The following is a 20,934-nucleotide window of genomic DNA, read 5'->3' as shown; positions in this document are numbered from 1 at the left end:
ACGGAAGCATATTTGAACATTGTAACAGTAGGGAAGAAATGAAAAATTTAAAAGTTCATTGAGAGAGGATAGGGGATATTGGATCTAGAGAGAAGAGATGAACATCTTGACAAGGAGAGAGAGGGCAGGAAGGAAGAGGACGAACATTTTATGAGGTATGAGAAAAAGAAAGAAGCAATTAAGAAGGGGTTGAAGGGAAAAGGATTAAAAATCGCTGGAGACTGTGAAAGGGCAATGCAATGCAGAAACAATGAAGAAGAAATGAAGAAGAAAAAAATACTAATACTGTGAGAATACCAAGCACTGAAAGACAGAAGAAAGGACAAGGTGAGAAAAAAATATATGGTGAGATAAGAGAAAACGGTCATAAAAATTCACAACTAGCCCATGCTGATCATGGAGAGAGATTAGGATTCAAAGTGTAGAATTGCAAGAGTAAATATTCATTCAGGTGTATGAGGTGTCAAAGCTAAACTGGGGCACCTCAAATGTGATTCTACAAAGGATTATTATACTCTTCACATTTTCAGGTACAACAAAATTTGACAAATTACTAGCACTCACACTACTGATTACTGCTTAGAATAAAACTTGGCAAAGCAACTATATTCCCACAGCATTCTTGATATTTCTATTGATCCAGAGGTCAGTCTTGCTATAGCTACTTATCTGTGATGTCAGACATTGCTAGGAATGTTTCAAAGACATGTCAGCAGGGATAGGATTCTGGTGATACTTTGGTTGTCCAGGGATATCCTTTATCCTTCACAGGCAGCTTTTAGTTTCCACTAAGCAAAGCCTTTATTTCCAGGGCTAGGCTTTTACTTTGTTTTACTTAAGCATGAACAATACCAGAGTCTCTAGTAAAATTCCACTGCCTCATTACATTACAGTGTATAATATAATGTAAACTTGTGTGTTTATATATATGGATAGATATACACACACCCCCCAAAGTTAATACACTTTACTATAAAGACCTACATACATAATGGGAAAGAGAATTTTCAAAAGAAAAATAAACATTCTTTATCAATAACATTATTTTTCAAAACAAACACTTCTGATTTAGGATTAAATGGCCCTAAAGGACAAACATTTTAAAGTTCAAAGAAGGAAACTCCTCCTTTTCTACACCACTGGTCCCTGACTATTCTCTAATCCCATCAGCCATTTACCAATCAGTGAATCTGTCAGAAACTATTTCCCAGGTGAACTGTTACTGTCTCTGTATTCTGGGCACAACACACATTTTCTATTTTTATTGTTTCCTTAGATTTATAGAAGATGTCAGGAATTCTGGAGGGGCCTTTTCTGTGGTGTAGAATCCTGTGCAACACACAGATTCACAATCTTATCAATATCATTGAAACAAACAGAAAATTTCTCAGTGCTCACTAAACAGTCCTATAATGGTCTACAGACCAAATAAAACACATGGGGAACCTAAACACTCCTATATCCTTTCAAACAATTTTATAAAAATACCTCAATAACCTCCAGCTCTCTTTTTCACCATAACAAAACATTTGTCAATGCTATCAGAAACAGGCTAGATATTGTCCCTCTTAACTAAATCAAGAAAAATGTAAAGCTCTCAAATTACAAAAACAGGGATCTTACTGAAACATGCAAGTTGCCAGAATGGCTCCCAAGCTACTGCTTTAGGCAGACTTTGCTGAAGGCCAGTGGGAAATTGCTGCTCTTACCTAACACATCAGATCAGTGTGATTGCAAGGTGGCAGACACACATGAAGGACCTGAATAAGGTCAACTAGCTAAACACACAGCAGCTTTTAATATTCCAGCTCAGCCAGATGAAAAATGCACAGTCCTTTTTATGGTGGTTATCAAAAAAACTGCTAACCCAAATACAAAAATGAGGATTCTAGTAGCAGTTTTGTTGCAGGTTTCCCTAAAGTACATCAAGGTTGCCTGAATTTCATTCAGAAGAGTGACCTGTCCTCTTTGGAAATTGATAATACCACCTCCACATTTGCACAGCTCTATCAGTTTTATGTCTGCGCTGTCACAGGTATGTGCTATCCACTGATTTGTGGATAGCTGAAGCCTTTCCTCACTGCACTGCCATTTAGGGATGTGAATTCATATTTTATTCTGCTTTAAGCCATCTAAGTACCTACTTTTTTACCTACACATGTTGAGAAAGTGCTGTACAGGGCTTTTTTGGTTTTAAGTCACTTGCATATTCACTTATAGCAGCTTTGATATTCAGCAATTTTTTTTGTGTGTGTTTTATACCTCATTAACATAGAATGCAGACCCCCTAGTGAATAATTAGCTAGGGTAGGATACTTGACTCCCATAGATACATTCTTAATTTGACATTTAAGTTAATATCTGATTATGGTTGGCTTCATTCAAAAGTTAGCAAAAAAAAAACCCAACAATGCCAACAATGGGAACCTACACAAGAATATATTCACTGGTAATAAAAAAAATCTGTCTGCTAGATATGCTATACAAAAGTGCCAAATTATTTATGGAATTAATTCTATTGTGCTGCTCAAGAAGAAACAGAACAAGTCTGTGCCCAAAAATAAATCAAGAGGAGGGAAACCTGTTAAAAGGCAGCAAACAACTGTTATTCAAATATTTTTAAATGTGGATGGCAATAGGTAATCCACTTTGCATGAAGAGCAGTTCTGAAGAAGGTATCCCAGGCTGACTTAAGAAGCATTACGGTGATTATATCACTTGAATGAAGCACCCTTTAGTAAATTCATTTATGTACTGACAATGAATCACTTCCTACCTTACCAGCACAGCTACAAGGTTTGTAACCTTTCTCAAACTATTGTAATCTACTTATCATAGTCAAAAAGGCCAACATGGTTTATCAGATATCAATTTCCAGCAATAAGTTAAAGGGCATTTTAGATCTTATGCAGCATCCATGACTTCAATATAGCTTTTTCCGATTTCTCTTCAGGAGCCCCAATTCCAGGAAAAAAGGCAAGGTTGAAACTGGCCATATGGCTGGGTGTTTAGCTGGTACTTCTTTACAGAATTGTATTTCTACATGTGAAGTCTACAAAGTAGAGTATATAAATTCTGGTTTATTAGCATGAAACAATAATTTCAACATTTGATAAAACCTATCATCTTCATGAAGGATATGCTGCACACTAGATGAAGATTATCTGACTTCTTAGCCTACCAAAAAATTGAGTTATAAAGGTGTGAAGAATGCTTGCTCAGCCTGCAAGTTTAAGTTGCCTATTTTCTTGTGATTGTTCCCAAACTTTGAATTGACAGGTTGGAAAATCCAACTTTAAAGTCTGGACTCAAACCACAATGACTACATGACACAAATAACTGATCTTATCTAAGCTCAAACAATTCTGACAGTTCAACTTGTGCAGCTGCATTACAATAGATAAGGTATCACCCTATCAGTAATGCTGTCACTTGATAAAGTATTTTATCTGGCACAAAACCCATGAAGCTAGAATAAAACTCAATCATGCTTTCTGACTAATACTAAAGGAATGCAACTGCTTGAATACAGCTGCCACTGAAAGGTTTGAGATACAAGGAAGCAGGCATATTAACTTGTCTTGCAAACTTCCTGATTTTCTTTCCATCATCATATCATGTCCTTCCCTAAAACTATTTATTCAGTACTGCTGGCAGGGCTTAGCAAGAAAACAGCCATTTACTGTACAGTGTTGATTGTTCACTAGGGAAAGCTCAAAAATGGAAGAAGCCTGAAAACACAGAGGCTCTCTAGTAATGAAACATGAACTCCCCTCTTGGACACAGGAACTGTGTTTTCATACAAAAACTAATTGTTAACTGTTTCATCAAGTGTCACTGCCAGTCTTATGTTTACTCAGCTCAAGCACCTGCTTCGGTGATCCAAGCACCCAAAGGCACAGGGTGCCATGGGGTCACACTCTGTCTTAGCTAAAATGCCTTTCTCACCTATGCAGAAGTACTGGCCGCAGGCTTCATAGTTCCTCACAGATTTCAAATATACCCTTGAAATGTTAATGAAGGTTGGTACTATCTGAAAGCTCAGGTAAGGCAGAAAACAGGAGGGGGAGCTCTCACTGCACCACATAGGAGGAGAAACTGAATGGTTCTTCTGCCTACCAGAGTTCAGGCAACATCTTTTCTGCTTCCCAATGCCATGCTTTGGTAGCCTGGTGCTGGTGGGAAGGGTGCATTACTCTTCCAGCTAGATCCTTTTCTTTAAAGCATTTCCCATTTTCTAAAACCACAATTTTTAATTTATGAGTTTTAATCTTTTAACTTACTTTCTTTGCCAGGAGCGAGAAAATAATCATATTCTGCTGTGTGAAAGGCTGCACTTCTCCTACCCTGTGCTTTTGTCTGACTGCTAAGCTAGGAGGCCTGCACATATTTTTAATCTAAAATTCCCCACAACTTTGGTTCCCTCAGTAACTCAGCTAGGCTGCTCGCATGTATTAACACATCAGCACTTGGCGGCGCTGAGAAGCATGCAGCACTACTAGAGTACAAGTGGGGAAGAATCATAGTTGCTTTGGTAACCATTCCTTTGAATTTTCTTGCATTTTTTTTCTTCTTGCCTTTAAATTCTCAGCCATAATTCCACATGAACTCAGGTGTCTGTATTGATAGTCGTAAGATTTAAGTAAAATATAGTTTACCCAATGTTAAAACCTGACAATCGCAATGTTGTTGTTTTAAGCATATTCCCATATATATTTAAAATTATTCTAATCCAGGACTTTTGCCAGGATGAAAAACACCTGAATGTAAAGATGGCTTCTGGTCTGATGGTTTCACTAGGGAGGGGTACATACAAATACAGAAATACAAAAATATACAAATATAACAATACAAAACCAGCCATGACTCCAGAGCTGCTTTGGTACTCTCCTAGTATTTCCCCTCACACAACACAGAGATGTGGAACGGGGAGCACCCAGGGTGCTGTCTCCAAGGGATTCTCCATGTCAGTCCCAATACCAGTGCTCATCACACATGCAACAACCAGATTTACTCCTGGATCCTAACAATGGGCATTAGACATTTTGCCAATACATGCATGGCTAAATAAAAGCAATATCTACAACCCTTAAAGGAATACAGGCTCTTTTTATTTTACAGTGATTCATATGTTCAATTTTAATAATTACCTATTTTTAAAAAATTTGACATGAAATTAATCAGGGATCCATTTTTACCAATACCTCCTTTTTCTGTGGAACATCATTATTCCACTTCTGAAAAATTTTATTTCAATATACAGGGCAACTAAAAAAAAACCTACTACAAAGAATGAAGATTGCTTTTATAGACTCAACATGGAAGTACTATTTACAACAAATCTGGGCTAAGGATAGTATTGGAAAACTAAAGGTTTCCATAAATTTATGCCTCCAACAGAGAGATTTCTTAGCGAGGGATAAAATCACACAATGATTTTAGAATACAATACTTAATTTGTATTAAACATGAAACCTGATCTTCTCTTAACGAAATATTGACAGCCAAGAACTAGTCCTGTTAAGGGGCAGGATGGGGGGGAAGGTAGGAGGACAAGGCAGAACTGGGTGAGAGGGAACCTCCTGAATGCTGCTGGTACTGTAACTGGAAATACAGGGAGATGCCAGACTACTCCAGACATGCCTCCCTGCTTAGCCAGCAGTTCCTGGGCACAAACAAGCCACAGGAAAACAAAGCTCCACATCATCTACTGTAGTTCTAAAAGTTGCACTAACCTTTATAAGCCAGGTTCAGCTACTGTGGATTTGCAGAAAGTGCAACTTGAGTTTGTGAACAGGATGGAAGAAAACTGATATCCTGTGATCTTCTGCCCCCCCAAGAACATGCACCAAGTATCACATAGGGCACATTTGAATAGAAGGTACACCATTTCCTCTGTCAGTTGAAGTCACCTACCAAATGACAGAAATCACCGTAAATCTTCACTGGGTGACATTCATCTGCATCCCTGTGAAAAGACTAAGTGGAAATCAATGTCCCATACTGGGACCACTTCCAGGCACAGCAGGAAGCAGCCTGAGTAGAGAAAGCTTGGATCCTCACAGTTTGTTCACAGGGTCAGCCTTGTGGATGAAAATATAGGACCTGGAAGCAGATCCAAATAAACTACATGCATTCAACAAAGTGTATCAAACCTTCTTATAAAACACTAAGGATTACACTCTCTGAAATACTGCAGCTACTGAACAAACTCAGAACCCAGGTCCTACCCCTAAAGAAGGAATTTATTTTTAAACCCGCCCCTTTTTACATATCTCTTCTTCTAAAGTAAAATAAAATTTAAAAAAAGAAAAAATGCTTGACAAGTGGAACCAAATGCTCATGGTTCAAGTCTTGCTTTTACTGCCTTGCTATTAGAGTAAGACATATCAAAACAGATTAAGGAGGCTAATGCTGAATTATGCAGAAATCAGTAATACAGAATTACAGTGGGAAAACCAAGCAGTCTGTCAAATTGCCTGTAGCTGGAAGTATCTGGGGCATTTGCCAGATAATTTATTTCCACAGAACTATCTATCATCCTAATTTTTTTTAGGATCTCCAAAGTCAGTTATAGAGAGAATGCTTCCACATAAATTTTCATTCACTGAAAAATACCGTAAAGATGTCCAAAACTGTATACAAATTCAGATTAAATGTGGTGAATAATCTTGGATTAACAAAGAACTGAACACTGAAAGGGATGCCAAAATTCATCTGTTACATTTTACTTTTTTGGGTTGATTTCCCAGCAGCCACTTCCAGAAGTAGAAAAGGAGATGCAGGTCTGCCTTATAATTTCAAGGCTGTAATAACAGGACACACTGTTTCAAATCTAGTGTTTCAACAGCTCTACCTGAAGTATTTAGGGACTTCTTCACCTCTTCTTCTCCATACTAAAAAATCAAAACGCAAAAAAAGAAGTAGAGGCAAATTACAGGAAACACATGGAGGTAAAACTAATAGGTAGAGCACAACAAGTAGAAACAAACCAGCACAATTTCCATTCATCTGACATTAAAGATTAGCTGTAGCTCCTGAGAGAGCTCTGTACATGGAAGGCCATGGGAAGCAATACCCAAGTCCTCCTCGTGCCCCTGACCAGACCCTTCCTGTCTCCATCCTGCAGCTCCCACTGCAGGAACCACTGTTCTGTCACCTTCTGGTTCCAGCCAAACTGTATTTGCTTTCCTCTAACTCAGCTCCTTTTCCTCACTTACAAATCAGCTACCAGAGGTTTCCATTTGAATCATATTTGCATGCAGATACATTTTGCATGACACCCTTGGCCACAGCATTGGCTGTAGGCAGCCAGGTTAGCTTTACAGACTGCATTAGGTTTCTGTAACCAAACAACACATTGGCATTCTTAGGAGTTTTATCAGAACTACTCCCCAGATGTCTAGATATGTCAGACTTCATGAAGAGGAACAATACCTTCAGCTGTATGACACAGAGTAGCTCTATATGTAGCTCAAGAGCAGGAATGATTCTGGTCCACCACACTTTCCTTATATAGTCCAAACAAAGCCAGGTTCCTCCAGAATTCCTTCGCTGATTGCTATAGGAGCACAGCTGCTGCATAAATTAGCAAATTAAGTAAATCAACTGAAGCCAATCTGAATATTTAATCTTGGCATGGAGTTCCAGCATGTGCATATACATACATAAGGTAACTGTCTTCAAGACTTGGTAAAACTGTCATTTTAACAAATAAGCCATCTAATTTTTGATATTAAAATAGAAATTATATTGCTATATTATCAAACTTTCTTCACACTTGCAAAGATGCTTTAGATAACAGCTGCTGTTTTACAGGAAACTGAGCATGCTATCACTTAATTCCAGAGGAAAAAAGTATCCACTTTCATTTGTTAAAATAAAACAGAGCTGTCAAACCAAGTTTATCAATTACCTGTCAAATTATAGTACCCTCCAGAAACCTACCCCTGAATCCTCAATTATCTCTTCCTACCCACCTCTCTGCAAGCTGTTGGAAGAATTTAATTAATGAATTTAATTAATCTAGTACTTTTTCTGGTTCTCATGCTAACTCCAAGATGATGTACCTGCCTGCAGACGCAGGAACCTCCCTGCTGCAGCTGTACCAGGACCACCTCAGTCTCTGAGCATTAGTAGCTGTCACCTTCCAAGAGCAGAAAAGCCATTGGAGCATTAATGCAGTTTCCAAAAAATTCACATTGGCAACTACTATAGAGCCCCAAAAGGGAAACACAGATCTGATATAGATCTCTGCTAGTTAAAGAGAACACAAAACAGTATTTTAGGCTATAGATCACACTCCTGAAATTCAATACAATATGTTTCAGTTATTTTGTAGTTAATGGAAATAACTGAGAGTAAATTTTGTCTCTAATTACTCCCCAGTGCTTGACCCTACCACTGAAGCCTTTCCCCTAACATTCAGCTGTTAGGCAATGACATAGCAAAGAATCTCTGCACATCAAAGCAGTAACTTCTTGCTTGAATACTTATATATAGACATTAGTTTAATATCTGAATCAGGCTTTATTATGGAAAAAAATGTATTAATTGACCAACTGTTCTATTTTGTATAATTGTATGAATTACACTGTTACACACATGTATTACTTGAAACAAAATAATCTGATTATTCTAGTTAACTACATACATGGTCAGAAATTATCTTACTGAGCTCTCCCTTCTTCAGGCCAACAAACAAATGTAACACCAAGCAACAACTTCATTTCTCCATGTTAGAGGCTCCCTATCCAGCAAAAGAATACCACAGAAGGAATCAGTAAGATCTTTCTGTAAATTTGTATAGAGATGACCTTTACAAAATAAATGTAGAAATATCAAATTCAAGGTCTGCCCTTTTTCCATAATCCATATACCAATAAGGAATGGATGAAACATTTCCCAGTTCTAGGTTTGAGAATGGCCTTTGAATGTTTCAAGTCGGGCAACAGCACTCTCACTTCTCAGAACCTCTCACACTGTAAGGAAAACCGGTTTGTGTTTGGTGAACAGGGGGCAGGAAGCCAAGACACTTGTCAGCTTGCAAGTGTTGGCCAACATGAATCTCAGGACACTACTCAAACTCCAAGAGACAGGAACAACCTTAGGTACAGTTTGTGCTCCCACAGTAACACATCTGTGTTAAGGCAGCAAATGCACAGGCACTTCCAAGCTCTACCCACATCCCCTTCGTACAGACTGAGGGGAATGACTGTAGTTATAACCCTGTAGTTCAAACAATTCCTTCAATCCACCTACGTGTGTGAATTCCTCCATAAAAGGCGTTGCTTGAACCATGTCTGAAGAGCCCTTTGTGGCCATTGTGAACAAACAGAATGGCTTTTTCCACAAGCCTTTAAATAAACATAAAATAAAAGTAAATTTAGTTGGCAGTCGTTTTAATGAACAAACAGGATGGTAAGCATATTAGCAAAATAGGTCACCAGAAGCAGGAAATTAGGAAAAAAAAAGCAAAGCTTTGAAAGCCTAAATTAAAAATAAATGAAAAACACAAGTATGCATTTTAATTTATAGTAGTTTCTCATTTGTGGTCAAAACAGCAGTAGACAGTAGAAACTATTTATCTAATTTTAAAAATTAATTAAGAATATGTCAACCCTACCCATATTCCCAGCCCCCAAAAAACCCCAGGAAAGCAACAACTACAAGGCAAATTTATTTGAGATGTCAACAACTAGTTAAGAATGTATTCATAAGAATGGTCCAAAGCCCACTGAAGTCCCAAGAATTACTCCCACCTCTTCTTAGATTTCATTCTTGAAGAGGCTTGTGGGAATACCTCAATTACTTTGACTGAATTGCCTTAAGTTAAAGACAATTTCTTAGTAGAAGTACAGATCTAGCAGCTGGAAAACCCAGCCTAGTTGGTTTTGAAGGAAGAGCTAATTTCTTTTCTGCTCAGATAGGGCTATCAAACACATCAAGGAAAAAAAATATCTGCAGATATTCCAGTGCAGTTCTTTAGCATTTAAAATAGCTTATACTATGGAATTTGACTGACCAAACTTGGAATAAATTGGCCCTGTAGCTGAGGATTAGCTATCAGCTTCAATGATTAAATATAAAGGAAAATAAAATCTATTTTTTGCTACATGACAGTTTACTAACCTACTGGGATAAAACCCAGTGAAATATGACCTTTTAGTCATTAAAATTAATGAATGAAACAGACAAAAAATATAGAGATCAGACCTCCTGGGTAGGAAGGTGCAATTTTTGTAGTCATGTTTCAGTTCAGAACCAAAGCACATTTATCCCCTCAGCTAAAAGTACATTTTCAATTTTTGCTAAGACTCTCCTGAAAAATTAAACAAAAAAGGCCCATAGCATTAGAGAAACTGTGATGATGAAAAAAGTAATGACACATAAAACACATTCTAGTTGGCTCACAAGACAGTATGTACTACTGAACTTTACTTCTATAACGTATCTAATAGCAACTGGATATATTCACATTTTATTACTAAATACTCCCTATTATCTTTGGTATGTGTTTTATTATTTAATTTTTAACTGAAATCTGTGCATCTGATTCTCTTGAAGGACTGTAGACTCTCTTAGTTAAGGCCTCTATTAAACAGAAAAATATTCTCCAAATTATTAATTCTATGAACACACACCTTTCTCCAGTCAATAAAAGCTGCTTGAATTCCACTATGCTCAAATGATCTTCACCAAACACTGCCACAAAACATTAACAACTTGGCACTTTCATTAATGACACAATTACTAATAAAAAAAAAAAACTCTTTAGTGAAATATTCAGCTAGATGATGAAGACAGCCCACCTTTATATGGCATAAAATAAACTGAATAGTTATCCAGCTCACAAGGACTTCAAACAATCATCCATCCCAGAATACAAAGCTATTTGAGCCTCTAGAATGAAGAGTTATGCAGTTATGGAGTAGGAGTATACTGCTATTTTTAAAGACATGTTCAGAGATATTTGCATATGCACACAGGTGAGGCTGCAAACACAAATTTTAATTAATTGTACAATCTGTTTTAAGATTGGTTTTGATCAATTATATCTTTGACAACCTGAACTATTTCAACTGAAGTAATCTACTCAGAGGGCCTACTTTAGGATGCATTCATTTAACATGTAATATGATAGTACAGAGGTCCAGGCAATTCTCAGAGTTATAAGTTCCACTACTTAATCCCTGCTAAAACCAATCAAATGAGCTGGTAGTGGTTTGGCTGAGGAACTCTGGCATTTTTAATTTAATTTTTTTTTTTTTAATTTAAAGCATGAGAGAGGAGCACTCCATGCATCTAAGGAAGACTTCCTTTGGTTACCCCCTCTTTGCCAACCCGAGGGTTGCAGACAGAGGTTCCTCTGTCTGCAAAGCCTGTCCACACCTCTTCCTTTCCCTAGGGTCCCAGAGCATCATCCACACCTGCTGGATGGGAGAAGAAGGGTAGAAGCACCTGAGGAACAGGGGAGACGAGAAAATCCTGAGGAGCAGATAGGATGAGGAATAACCAGAAATACACCGTGAAATCTGTTATATCCAAGCCATGCTTACCTGGACACTCCTCAGACACAACAAGACACAGATTCTTGGCAAGAAACTTGCATGAATGGGCACACATTCTGCATCCCATGGATGGGATGGACATCCCAGCACCAAGCTGGGAACTGCTGTTTGAGAGGCATAGGTTTCAAAGTAGCCAGGCAGCATCTCTGCTGACTGGACCACACTTTTCTCATCCATGAAAATCTGCGTTGAGTGAAAGGTATCAGTTCATGCATGCTCAAAGACTTCCTAAGAGTTGGCAACTAAATTCTCCAAGCACCTCAGGCACATGTCCTGGCTCCAACATGGCCTCAGCTACACTTGTCTGCAGCAGTCCTGCAGTTGCTCTCAGTAACTCCACAAGAGCACTCTGCAGCCCTGCTGCCCTTAGTACAGTGACAGTGATAGCAAGAAAGCCCTCACTGCCCAAACCATGCTTAGACAGTAACAAATAAATTAAACACTTCCCACAGTTCAAGGTTTACACATACAAAGCCTCAGCTTGCATAAATTGAAACAAGTCTTTGGACTTCAACAAGATTGTAAAAACCTGCATCAACTGAGAATATGCCCCATAAAGATATATTTTTAAATAGGGTTCTTCAATGGTTTTAGGGGAAGGGGTGGTTTTTTTTAAGTGTTAAAAGTCAATAGCAGACTAGATCATAATGTCTAAGTTTTTATACATATCATTCTGGTTTTCCATGGTCCTGCCCCCCTTCTCTAATTGGAGTAACATACTTTAAGTAATAACATCTGAAAAGCTGCTGGATGTCTCAAAAGAAGAGCCAGGTTTTCATAAAAGAAAAGTGTCAGGAGACAAAGTGTTATTACTGTAACAAAACACACTTATCCCAAGTGTCCATCATGTCACAAAGGAACTGGACTTAAATATTTAATGTAATCTAATGTGAATAACAATATCCTACTCTTAATTTCATGAGTATTAATCCCATCATGTTTTCACTCCTTACCTTTTCAAGCATTGTCTGATATCCCTGAAGCATCAGACATCACATGTACACATCTCCTTAGATAACACTTCCTTTCTTTTTTTGCAATGACATAAAAGCTCTGAACCTCCAAGGCAACTTCTAATTTTATCTAAACCTTTAAACAAATTGAATTCTAACTTTCTTCCTTAAAGCTCTGGTAAAGCAACAAAACCACCATCAAGAACATGCAGCTTTAAAAAGCAGCAAAGAAAACACCAAAAAATCATGTAATAAAGCCTTAGTTTCTGTTAGCACTCACAAACAAAAAGCTTCATATACCAAGACTTTCCCAAGTGAAGAGATGAAATTGTGCATCTACTAATTGGACCTTCCCCTCTAACTTTGAGCCAAAACCCAAACAAAACCACAGAGATATTCACTAAAGCAGGGGAGGACATCTGCGCTCTGTTAGAAGAGAAACAGACAGAGGGAATGAACAAACACATAAAAAAATCAGAGAGAACTTCAAAATCTACTGGTGAAAGCAAATATGAATACAAGCCCAGCAGGAGCTCACACATTTTCTGGCTCACTCTGCTACATAGGATGCCTGAAGCTGACCTGTAACATGCAAGTCCCAGGCAAGCAAAGCTGAGTCAGTGATGCCAGTGAAGCTCACGCTGCACTGCTGGGTGCAGAGGGGGCACCTCTCCACATGTCCAAAGGATCTGTCCAGGAGTGCTAAGGTAGGGATAGTTCTTGTGCTCATGTTCCATAACAAAAGGAAGGATCAAAGACAAGGAACTGGAAGGAGGGAAAAAAAAAACCCAAACAAGTAAACTAGCCCCCAAACCAAACAAAAAACCCCAACAGAAATACCAAAAAACCCCCAAAGTAATCACCTTGTTTGCCTGTTCAATAAGACAACAGAAGTCAGCTACTAGTCACAGAAGTCACATGTAAATAAAACACACTGGAATTCTGGCAACTTAAACGTAAAATAAGATGACCTATTAGTAAATGATTTGTAGAAAATTTACTAACAACATAGCAGCAATGGCTGTTTTCCCTCAAATACAATTAAGTGAATGAGAAACCTACAAGAGAGCTTGTAAAGCTTGCAAAATGATTACAAGACTTGTTTGCCCTAGAAGATGTTTGAATGATCCCACAGCAATTCATTCTTTTTTGTAGAATGTCAGACTAATGTGTCAGTAGAATAGCTGTAGGACAGATTGATAAAAAAGGTAACAAATTTTCAAGGCCAGATGGCTTTCACCCGAGAGATTTGAAGGACCTCGTATGTGAAATTGCCAAAGTATTGTCATAACCAATGTGCAATATCCCATTTGTACAATCTATCATTTAAATCATCTTCAGTGCTGGAAATTACAGTAAAGAATAGCATCATTAGATAAATGAATACCCATGACATACAGGAGAAGAGCCAACATAGATTTAGCAAGAGAACTGATAACAGACAAAAATATTAAAAACTCTTTGAAGGAATTAGCCAGCATGCAAATAAAATATGATCTCATGGGTTTACAAAACCTTTGATCAGGAAGCAGGACAGAAGCCACAAAACCAGCAAGGTTCCACATTACAAGCTATGAAAAACATGACATCTTGAAATAGGAGGAAAGATCAACTTAGAGATTAATATGTGCTTAATGATAAAAGAAATATGAATGAAAAGCATCTTTAGTAACTCTGAGCAATTCCCAAAAATCTAAACTATGAAGAGCTACAGAAAACTCACAGTACTGAGAAATTGGGCAACAAAACGGCAAGAAAAATTCAAGTGCCAAAATAAGGCACATAACCAAGACTTGCTTTGGCTGTCAAAAGCAATAATAGACTCTAAACTTGTTATTACCATTTCAGGACTGTAGTGTAGATCCATCATCAAATGCACCACTTAACAAAAGAAAAAACACTCAAACAACTAAAAAAACCCCACACAACCAAAACCACCACAAACATTACTCAGTTTGGTGGCTTTCCAAAACACAACAGAATATTGGAAGAATTACAATGAAATCTTCAGCAGGTGATTTTATATACATATATATCCTACATGCTACAGTTTGAATCCTGCATGGAGTTCTGGTGTCTTTAACTTTCATCACAAAAGCCTGAGACTAGAAATAAAGAGGGAGATGACAAATTAATTGAAAAGACTTTTGCATTAGAAGACTATAAAGCAGAACTATTCTGTTTGAACATGGGAGAGAATACAAAATTGATATAAATTTCTGTAAAATCATAAATAATCTAGAAAGGTAAATAGAAAATATTTCCTAATTTTATTGAGATATGAAGTGTCAAATAAAATTAAATTAGCAAACAGAAGTTTGATGATAAAAAAGAATTTTTTTTCCAGACAAAAGAAATCCAGTGACACACGTTGCATCATATGTTAAAAGCCTGAAAGTGGTCCAAAAACATCTTAGGAAAGCTCATTGATTAAAATTCAGCATCCAATAGTGTTCAGGCATGCCCTCAGTTCAAGAAGCCTGTCAACTGAGGAAAAGCTGGATGAGTGTACAACAAAAGCATACTTGGGACTGCTGTGGTCCTGCATCTCTTCCTCGCACTGGGGCTTGACTGAACACCATCACCTACAGAGTGAATAGTATGAAAATGCATCCTTGGTATTACACTGCTGAATGCCTTCTTTAATATTGATAGAAAAGGTTACTTATTGAAAGATGAACCCATTTCACACTGAGGGAGAAGCTAGCCAGCACTTTGAAACACCAAAGACATGCAAGATATGAGAAATCACGCTCTCGTCAGTGCTCAGGCTTTTGTATCCTCTGCATGTCCATAAAGATGGGAACTGTCTGAAACAAATTCAGTTAATGACCATGACCATATCCACAGGTCTAGAAAACAGGATACATAAAAAGAGAAAAGTGAACAGACATGGTCCATGAACACATACAAACTTCAAGTTTTTCTGGGATAAATGTCTTAAGTGACCAGCAGAAATGCTGCCATTCCTGGTCCATTTCAAACAAACCTTCAAATGTTGGTGAGGAATAACTTAAGCTGATCACATGTGGGAACACAATGGACATATGGCCAGGTCTCTTGCATCCCTATTTCTCTGGATTTAAATCAGTGATGGCTAAGATAATACACTAAAGAAATACAGTTCTCAACATTTGGTGCCAAAAGACCTGAAACAAGAGAGATAGCACAGCCTCAGACATGAATATACACTCAAATAAATGATTGAGTGAGAGGGACAGGATTAACATCTTCAATATATATCAACTTTTCCACTCAGTCTACATTTACCATGCTGTCAAGTTATCTGAATGTTATTCTTTAGAAGCAGTAAATATAGAAGCTAATGCAAAGCCCTGTAATCTTCCTTTAACTATCTTTTAATATCATACAATAAATCAAATTAAAACTTCAGAATCACTCCACAGATAGAAATTATGCTTTTTATTTTTGAGATTTAGATTATTAATAGGTAAACCAAAATGCTTTTAAGGAAACAAACCAAAACCAACACTTTTAAATTACATATGCTGCAAATAAAATTAGAGAAATGTTTTGTACAATTTTTCTAAAATTTGAGTCAAATTCTAGCCCAGGACTGCAGACAAATCAATCCTTGACAGTTCTGTGAATAATTAAACAAACAATTAGCTTTAATAATGAATGATATTTTGATATAGATCTTTAGATTGGACTTGTTCACTGAAGGTCTGTGAAAATTAATGATAGCTGAACTTTGGCCATTTTAGTATAATGGAATTTTAATACTATTTCCTATTAAAGATACTCAAGTCTATTTTTTGAAAAGGCTTAAGAGGCTTGTCATTCTTTTAAGTTATGAAACACTGGTTATTTCAGAAGGAAGATGCAATATTTCCTGTAAAATTCAGTCCATTTCTGAGCTCTTCTCCCTCAGAAACTCTGGAAGGCACAGAAAGAATATCATTAATCTACATACATTTAAGGGAAGAAGTGGGGAAGAAAAAGTACTGCAACATGAGTCACAACAACCCTGTGCAGTGCTACAGGCTGGCAGAAGTGTGGCTGAAAAGCAGCCCAGTGGAAAAGAACCTGGGGATGTGGGTTGGCAGCCGACTGAACACGATCCAGCAGTGTGCCCAGATGGCCAGAAAGGCCAATGGCATCCTGGCCTGTATCAGGAGTAGTGTGGCCAGCAGGACCAGGGCAGTAACTCTCCCCATGTACCCTGCACTGGTGCGGCCCACCTTGAGTACCGTGTCCAGTTTGGGGTCCATCACTACAAGAGGGACATTGAGGTGCTGGAGAGTATCCAGAAAAGGGCAACAGAGCTGGGGAAGGGTTTGGAGCACAGGTTTTGTGAGGGACAGATAGGGTGGTTTAGCCTGGAGGAAAGGAGGCTTGCAGAAGGCCTTATCCCTCTCTACAGCTGCCTGAAAGGAGTTTGTAGCCAGGTGGGAGTTGGTCTCTTCTCCCAGATAACAAGCCATAGGACCAGAGGACATAGCCTTAAGGGGAGGTTTAGGTTGGGTATTAAGAAAAATTTCTCCATGGAAAGGGCTGTCAACTATTGGAACAGGCTTAAAACATATAGTAATACACCAAGAAAACATGATTTATGGAGACTAATTGCTTAATAATCTTGTTGCATATGTTCTTCATGAACCAGGATGTTCACATCCTGTGACCCTTTCAAGGATATTTCTCATGGTATAGTGATTAAGCACTGAAATATAGCCAGAGCAAAGGATACTCATAGAGGATGTTCTTGCAATAGCACCATAAATACTATTCTATAACATGAGAGGGAAAACAGGAATCAAAGTGTAATAGTATTTAAATTTTGCATCTCCATACCACGGGAGAACTAAAGTTAAGAGCTGTTTCAGACAATGAAAAGCTGTCTGCAAATAGGGCAGAAACTGTGAAGAGATACCTGTTCAAAGACGCTCCCCTTGCACTGCATTCACTGGACATGATGGTTTCTTAGACCTGAGCAGCACCACAAACTTGAGGAATCATCGGTGTCTGACAGCAAAGGCAGAGTTATGGCTCTACTTTCAAAAGATATTTCAATACTGGTCAGAGGCCATAATGTAGTTTAAAATAATTTCCTCAACAGAATCAGTTCATTTGGGAATAATCCAACAGCACTGCAGACAGCATTTACCTTTCCTGCACTTGATCAAAGAATGAAATTCTTGCAGAAGAGCAAGAGAGAGAAGGAAAGAGGGAAATACCATCCTATCTTAAAACCCACAACTGAAACATGCTTCATAGTTTCTTTCCTCAACAAAATGCTGATAAAAATCACTTGTCTATAAAAATGTCAGTATCAAACTATATATCAGAATAGTATTTCTCCTCAAATTCATAAAGGGGGACATAAACATTTATACTACACATTGTCACTGGTTTTGGATACATTCTCACTTTTTTCTTCTTTGTGGAAACATGAGCACAGCAGCCACCAAGTATTCTACTTCATTTCAGCTACAGGTGTTAAAATAAATTTTCTATTTGATAAGCAGTTCAAGAGTCCCAGTACTGCTACATCTATTGCCATCTAAGTAGGAAATTACTGTTTAATATTTTCATTATGGTAATAGACAGAGGTTCCAAAGCCATCAAGATTTTGTGGCGCTAACAAGGGTCAGGGCTCACAATGCTTAAAGGACAAGATGAGACAAGACGCAATAAACACATTGTAATGTGATAATGGGTGACAGAATAAGGTGGCAATGAACAGTATGATTTGCAAAAAATCCATTACCAGACAGAAAAGCAAAAATAATTCAGGGTTATATAAAGAATAACCCTTCTATAGTAGAAAAAGGGGTTGGGCTTTGAATTCATCAACATTGATTCTACATTAGTAGTAGAAATAGGAATATCAGAGCACCTAGAAAATCTAGTAAGGATCAAGGGTTTGCCACTGGATTCAGTAAATACTAGAGCAGTAACTAGGAAAGACGAGGAGCAGGCAAGCTCCTCTTCCCCTGCTCCGCCTGTCCTGGCAGGCTACACACGCTCATCCACATGGGATTCACACGGGTGAGAGCACAACTCAACAGCAGCTCCCACGATTAACAGTCAGTGTTCACAGGCATGGTTGGAGGTATGAGCAATGCATGGGTGTGCCAAAAAGTCTTCAGAAGTCATCTGACCATTTTCACACTTCTGCTCTGATTTATATGTGAGCAGAGGCACTGGGGAGTGAAAGACAGGCAGGGGTCATTGTGGGAGTGGGGCTGTGAAGCTACTGTGGGGTGGCTGATCCAAAGCTGTTATCCTCTCCAACACAGCCAAGACCCCCTCAGAGCCAGGATGTCCATGGACCCAGCATTTTAGAAGTAAAGAGCTTAAAAGAATAATAAAAATAAAAATTAAGAAATGCAGGGTTTCATCACAGTTGATCTTCATAAGGGTGGCAAGAGGGAAACCCACCTTTGACTTTTTTTGGTGAGTTCAAGGAACATGCCAGTAGAAAGAAGGACCTACAAGTGCAAATTTGCAGCTTCATTGAGGATTATTACTTCCCATAACTGCATAGAAGTTGCCCTACATAGGGCTCTGTTATTGTCACCATTTTGCCTTGAGAAGTATATATTCATTAAAGTATGTAAAGAGAGAGGAAGAGTAAAATCAGCAGACATATATAATGTGCATGATCTTGCATGATGTACTGGTAAATCAGGCGTATGCATGGAAAGATGAACTCAGCCATCATATGCACTTGTGAAACAGTCAAAAAACAGATGTGCAAGCTTGAAACCCAATTATTATCTACCTGAGCATGGAATAAAGCTGTGCCAGGTTCTCAAGCTGCAGGCTCAAAGCAGTCAAATATTTAACACTGAACTTTTTCTCTGAAACACTGAGACAAGAGGATCAGAGGCACTGCAAGCTCCAGGTCTTAAAAGTGCTTCTCTTTTACAATTAACATTGGTAATTTAATTTCACTTCTATATAGGTACATATTTGCATAAAGCAGTTTTGGGGCAAAAAGATTTCTAAACTGCTAAAGCATAATCCTGTAAGGTGCTGACCTTAGCCAACAGGTTTCACAAACTGGGGTTTGTGTATTGAATGCAGATTTTGTAGACCCAGTCTGATTATCACTTCTGCTGATCACAAAACAAGCCCTCTGCCTCTGGAAGGAGAGTGATGTTTTATTCGTTTAGACCCCAAAGTGGAACCAAGTTGTATCTCCAGGATGAGACATTCTCCCCACCATGGTGCCCTGAGTCAGAGCACCCATCCTTCTTCCTGTCAGCAGAGCTTTAGGGCTGTATCACGAAGCAGCAAATCCCAAGACGGGTTTTGTAGTGTGAAGCAGGTGGTGTTGAGTATATGATATCCATGGTACACATATAGTGAGTGGGAAAGTGACTATTTCCAAATAGCTCCACGGACTGAACGCACACTGGTGGTTGGAACACTTAGTTTCATCTGGAGTAAACGTTCCAATACTGTTCTAAGAACCAAAATGGAAATACTTATTTCAAAAGTGTACCCATAATTCAAGCTCAAACACTAATATAAACAAAAACTGAACATGGAGCTTACCATACTTAGGCAACCAACACAGGTTGCATGATCAAAAGGCCTATCTCCTGCTCTTTACAACTTCCTTACTTTTTGTGAAGCATTAGGTAATTTAATGAGAGAACAGCAGAACCTGTCCACTGCTCAAACCAGTAGGTGCTCAGAGCATGCCTACATTCCAAATCCAGGAAAGGGCCATAAAACAAATATTCTTTTAATGAGTTCATCTTATCCAAATACACCAGATCTGATAGCTTAAATTTCTTCCCTAGTCTGAGGACAAGGGCTTATCTGTTTGGGAAGAAAGAGAAACAGCATGCAGATCAGAACACCACAAGAAGCAGTGCCATTTCCCAAGTGTGTGGTACATGGCACCTCCATCTTGACTCACCCTGTATTTAAGTTCATGCTAATTTGCATGTGTGGATCTCTATATGGAACAATCTATATGCCACCTGCTCTGTGACTACATATGCAGCAAAAGACACGGGGACATATTCCCAAGCACGAATCATCTTTTCACATCGAGATAGCAAAAAGAAGCTCTTATCCTGCCAGACTGCACCAGCCAAAACCCTATTCCAGGAGATTTCCTGCTAGCATACATCTGCCAGTGCCAAGCCTTGGTCTCAACTTTTTTCTGCCCTGCACTGGGAGCAACATGCTTGGAATGAACAAAGAACATATTGGCTCTCTCCTCTATGGCAGAAATTTTTTACTGAAAGATCCTACTCCAGTGACCTAGAGCTATTTAAAGAGTTAAAGTTGCAACTAACTCCCACTGCGTAAAACCTGGCTCTTGCCAGAGAAAATCTGTACTTTTAGCAGTACCCCCATTAAAAAGTGACAATTTTAGCCATTGAAGATATTGGCTGAAGGGCTGCCTGACTCGGAGGGGCAACACT

The 20,934-nt window shown here is 38.4% G+C and overlaps 1 protein-coding gene across 5 annotated transcripts in view; it reads right to left on the bottom strand.

Annotated features, from left to right (window-relative positions):
• NAV3 (neuron navigator 3) overlaps positions 1-20,934 on the bottom strand; it is a 484,909-nt gene that overhangs the window by 448,921 nt on the left and 15,054 nt on the right. The window contains exons 1-2 of one of the 5 annotated variants that reach the window (XM_068999490.1): positions 7,438-7,496; positions 6,857-6,896 (exon numbers count right to left, since the gene is read on the bottom strand). The exons of the other annotated variants lie outside the window; for them this stretch is intronic. The gene's annotated coding sequence lies outside the window, so the exon portion shown is untranslated. Of the gene's footprint in view, positions 1-6,856; positions 6,897-7,437; positions 7,497-20,934 lie in introns of those variants that run through there. 5 annotated transcript variants of the gene reach the window in all.

The sequence above is a fragment of the Aphelocoma coerulescens genome, chromosome 1A (assembly GCF_041296385.1).
Source record: "Aphelocoma coerulescens isolate FSJ_1873_10779 chromosome 1A, UR_Acoe_1.0, whole genome shotgun sequence".
In the NCBI taxonomy this organism is placed as follows: Eukaryota; Metazoa; Chordata; class Aves; order Passeriformes; family Corvidae; genus Aphelocoma; species Aphelocoma coerulescens.
The sequence above is the reverse complement of the archived record's forward strand: the minus strand, read 5'-3'. Positions and strand labels throughout refer to the sequence as shown.